Below are 5213 nucleotides of genomic sequence, written 5' to 3'. Positions count from 1 at the left end.
CTGGCGAAATTGACTTTTTGTAACTGACATTGTTGGTTGCGAATGCCACCGTTACAACTAGTGAAAGTGATTCGTAACCAGCTAATGTTAGTTACAAATGATTTATTATTCGTAACTGGCTTAACCTAATGTCAGTTACAAAAAGTCTATTTTCAAGTAAGAAAGCATACTATTCGTAACTGGCATTAATTTATGTCGGTTACAATCAAGGTATTATTAGTAACTGGCAAATCTTAACGCCAGTTACAAATAATTTTTTTTTAATTTTTTTTAAAAAATACTATTAGTAACTAGCATTAGATTATGCCAGTTACTAATAAATAAATATTTTTTTATAAATATTTGATTCGAATACAAGAATGGTAGTATATCCTACCAAACGACCCATCGTCAAATGGGTTACAACCTGTTACAATTCAACCAACAAAACACGTACTTCGAATATTTCCATATAACTTAAATTCACCCACAACCACAACATACCGTACAAACACTCCAAATAATTCCACACAACTTGAATTCATCCACAACAATACAATACAACAAAATTAACTATACTTTCCAAAATAACAATTAAAACTTGAATACAAAAAATCATTGATTTATAATTTAGAATTGTAATAACAATAACCAATAGGCTAAATAAAAGTAGATATATAGGAATGTGTTACATTGTTTTATTAAGATAAATGTGATTAATTATAACATCGATTAATAAGATAACTAGTCTTTCAACAAAAACATAAGTCTAAAAAACTTTCTCCATTATTCTCGAATCTCATCCAATTCTACATCGTTATAGGCTGCAAGTCTTACCAAATACTCCTGCAAATATAAACCCAATAATACAGTCAAAAAGTTTTCATCAATTTTGATAGAAACAATTAATTGAATTTAAATAAAAATCAGAAACCCAATTCATGATGATGATGATGATGATGATGATGATGATGATGATGATGATAATAATAATAATAATAATAATAATAATAATAATAATAATGAAAAATCAGAGCAAAATAATACATACGATAATTGAAGAACACTTAATGGATATAAAAAAGAACACTTAATGGATATATAAATCTCATGTGAAAAAGTTTTCATCATACCTGAACTTTTGGTCTTTTAAATTAGTGTTTTCTAGCTTGCATCCTTTATAATACATGTACTATATAGTCTACAGTTCCCTTAAGATGTAGATGTATCAATACTTCTTAAAGAGATTGCACTCTATAGTTCCCTTGAGTATTGCCTATGTAAAATCTCTATACAACTAATGAGCTGATAAGTTACAGCGTTGTAGAGTAACACAGAATAGCAGGAGAATGGGTCATTGAAAATCTCTCCAGCTATACTGCTATAGTGCTAATGTGCTATAGGTATTTCCCGATAAGGCTTCATACAGTTAAGCTGAAAACTCCTTGTGTAAATTTATCTGAACTCACTTATCCTTGGCTAAACATATTTTTGATCTTGTTGATAATCTTGATATAATGGTAACTGAACATATTAGCCTTAATTTAAAATTATCTTAACTAAGTTTCCCTAACTCAAAAAGGCTTTAGACAATATACCTATAAGGATCACTCTAGTTGTAGAGCAATTAGAAAGGAATTGACCACAGAGAAATGGATGAAACCAGCCTGACTGGGGCTAGACTATCTGAGTATCCCTTGAAAAAACAATTAGGATTCAGCTTACTCACTTCTAATGTTGTGACAAGCAAGAGTAAGAGAGTAACCTTATAAATCTAAGAAAAAATGCAATGTTCTATGGCCTATGGGATACAAGAGTACAGTCTTAAGAAATCAGAAAGTTAATCAACAAATCTAATTAATCCATGTTTTTCATATTTTATGAAAGCACATTGGTTTTGAGAAGTGAGATGACTTGAAAAGAACTGGCTGAAAAAAGAGGTTTTTGTCTTCTTGATATGGAAGAGGAAATCAAATAAAAAGAATAGCACTTCATAAATCAAACTGAGCTGACTCATTCTTCATTAAAGCAAATATGCCCATTGAGGGTACCTAGTGAAAGGGTTATCAGTTTATCATTAATTCACCATCAAATTAATTATGAGCGCTGATATCTAACATGTTCAAATATGAAAAGAAAAAATTTCAAGGTATCGATATGTTAGCAACATTCATCCCAAAGCAGAGACATCTTGCAGCATCAAAGTTCTAATCCCCAACAATACGTAGCAGGAATTTAAGTTTAATTTTTCAGATATTGATAATTAGCAGACAATTCATACAAAAGCATGATCTTAAATGCAAAAAATCTAACTTTAGTACCAAAGTGCTACATAGGAAAAAATACCAAGCTGAATCAACAATTGGCACAGACAACATTCATCCTAGATCATAACCTCAAGTCCACAAGAGATGTTGAACACCCCAAGAGATAAAAGTTTTTAACAAGATCAATGAAGCAGATGATAATAAGACATACTGTATTAACATCTTCTTCCCCGTCAAATAATCAAGTCTACAAGCTGATCATTTGCTATCCTCTAGCCAAGACCTCCAATCCTTCATAATGGCATAATCATAATTGCTTCTGGAAAGGAAAAAAGATATGTAAGAAAGTTTCAATCTCATGCAAATGAAAAAATCACCCAACATAGAAATTACAAAGTCATAAACCTAACCATTTTGACTCAACTTTTAAGTACTCACTCAAATTACCAAACAACTTACAACTTCACAATCTAAAGACTTGATGCTCTAAAAACTACTTCTATTTGTAATTTTCAACAAAGTTGAAAGACATTATAACTACTAAATCAGAGGATGTGAACAAGAGGTAATAAGTTAGAAGCTTTCATCCATAATGCAATAGCATGATCAGAGGACTACAACAGTCACATCTAGAGAGACAAAAAGGAAAACAACAAATAGCTTACAAAACTAACATCCAGATAAAATTTGCAAGATCATTTGGCCCTGGCATGATATCCAGAGACACCTGCAGCAATCTGCAAATTCAAGTTGATAATTGTTATGGTAAATTCACAACTTGGGAATGTTAATGAAATAGGACCTTTTGGGACTTTGAATTTGATTAAGGAACAATGCAAAGCTAAATGAGAAAGCAATTAAAGATGAACAAAATAAAACACACAAGATTTATAGTGGTTCACTCAAAATAATCTACATCCACTTTTGGGGAGTTTGGAACTTGTATTACTCTTCAATGGAGGAAGAATTACAATGGAGAAAGATGGTGCTCTTGGTGAGCTAAGTTTAGGTCTTTGTCTGACTTGTGTTTCTCTCTCATATTCTCTACAATAAAAACAAGAGTATACATAGTGCAAGATGAAACAACGGTTAAGATTACATCCCGAGCGAAATAAGAAGAAATCGCAGCGCTGGAACAGGGGCTCAAAGGTTCGACCGAACCTACACAGAGTTCGATCGAACTTAGGGTGGTTCGGTCAAACCTCTCTTAGGTTCGACCGAACCTACTCTAGAAATCAAAAGAGCATCAGTTCTGCCAAAGACCGAACCTATAAATGGTTCGGTCAAACTCCCCATGTGCGGACAACACTTCTTGAAACAGTCATAACTCCCTCAATTCTTAACCAAATGAAGCTTATGACCACTCGTTGGAAAGCTCTTGAAAAGAGCTATCACCTCCAACTTGAATTATCTCAATATCACTTCTAGATCTTGATATATGCTCATTTTAAGTCAGCCCTTGCCATGCTTCTTTGCTTAAAGCTCCAAACACCATAATACTAAAGCATATATCAACATGGAGCATTCGAGGCACACATATAACAGGGAATTGTACCAATATAAAATAATTTGGTTCATGGTAAATCCAGGTCAAATCATTCAATAGGACAATGGATCTTTTAGTAATGCTACCAATAATTTACATTGCTGCAATCAATCCCATGACATGAACATCAAACCGACACCACTTTTCCTTTCTTAGCAGATTGCTGTAATCAATTCCATGACATGGATATCACTTTTACACTAATTTACTATCCTAGTATCTATCTCTCTGCCATCAACGACCTTGCCTGCCCAACAAACCCAATCGGGGTAATAAATTTTAAAACATACCCGATAGTTTTACAATTAAAAGAATACCCAATTTCAATTATTATCCCAAATTCAAGAAAATTTCAATTTCAATTAAAAAAATGGATAAATGGGGAAAAATTAAAACCAACCATCAAGCTTTTCAACAGCTTTGACAACTTCATCTTGATACATGTAATGAACAAAAGCAAACCCACGAGATTCACCAATTCTAAAATCAAATCAACTGACAAATAATCAATAATCAACAAAAATTACCATAAACCCTACAGAAAAAAGGAGAATTTAAGAGAAAACCCTAAAAAACCTGCGGTCACGAGGGATCGGATAAAGAGATCAATAACCTTGCCATAGTTATCGAACAAAGGGCACAAATCATCATCCGCTGTAGCAGCTGATAAAAAATCAAAATAATTAAAAGATTAATCGATTAATTTGAGAAATTAAGCAGGAAAAAAATGGAGGAAAGAAGAAAGGGGGAAATACAGAAGATACAGTTAACAGTTCTCCTTTTTTACGAGTAGAAAACTAGAGTGTATACGAAAATATACGTATGTCATATGTATATGTAAAAAAAAGGAATTATGTAGAAGTTATAATGTTATAGATTTTTTCATTTAAAAAAAATAAAAATAAGAGAAGTGGAAGTGATATGGTTAAAGTAGTGGAAGTTGGAGAGGAAGTTATCAAAAAAAAATAGAATACATAAAATTGCTCTATTTAATAATTAGAGTGTTGCGGTGAGAAGTTGTAAAAACAACTCTTAAATTATACTCTGTATAAAAGAAAGGTAAAGATAGATTTCAACGAGAAATTCCCTTAAAAAATATAAAAAAAAATAAAAATTTTCCAAAGAGAAATTGTTTCCTTTCTTTAAAACATAAAAAACAAAAAAAATAAAAAATAAAAAAAAAATTGTTTCCAACAACTTAAAATTTGTAACTAACATTTGTAAGTTAGTTACAAAATTTTTGGTCAAATTTCTTTGACTTAATAAATGTGTAACTAGCGTTTGTAAGCTAGTTACAAATGCTTGGTCAAAGTTTATTTGACCTAATATTTGTAACTGGCGTTTGTAAGCTAGTTACAAATGCTTTGGCCAAATTTCTTTGACCTAATATTTGTAATTGGCGTTTGTAAGCTAGTTACAAA

General features: G+C 31.6%; 1 long non-coding RNA gene across 7 annotated transcripts; it reads right to left on the bottom strand.

The window, feature by feature from the left end:
* Window positions 1–597: 597 nt before the first annotated feature.
* On the bottom strand, window positions 598–4947 carry LOC110709336. Of its 7 annotated transcripts, none has more exons than XR_002508910.1 (3): window positions 4193–4947; window positions 2458–4039; window positions 598–825 (listed from the first exon to the last, which is right to left on the bottom strand). It is a non-coding gene; the product is annotated as an uncharacterized LOC110709336 (long non-coding RNA). The 7 variants fall into 7 exon arrangements; XR_002508911.1 differs by having other exon boundaries at window positions 2458–4272; window positions 4369–4947; XR_002508913.1 differs by having other exon boundaries at window positions 2458–4455; window positions 4548–4947.
* Window positions 4948–5213: the final 266 nt, after the last annotated feature.

This window comes from Chenopodium quinoa, unplaced genomic scaffold (assembly GCF_001683475.1).
Source record: "Chenopodium quinoa cultivar QQ74 unplaced genomic scaffold, ASM168347v1, whole genome shotgun sequence".
Classification (NCBI taxonomy): Eukaryota; Viridiplantae; Streptophyta; class Magnoliopsida; order Caryophyllales; family Amaranthaceae; genus Chenopodium; species Chenopodium quinoa.
The sequence above is the reverse complement of the archived record's forward strand: the minus strand, read 5'-3'. Positions and strand labels throughout refer to the sequence as shown.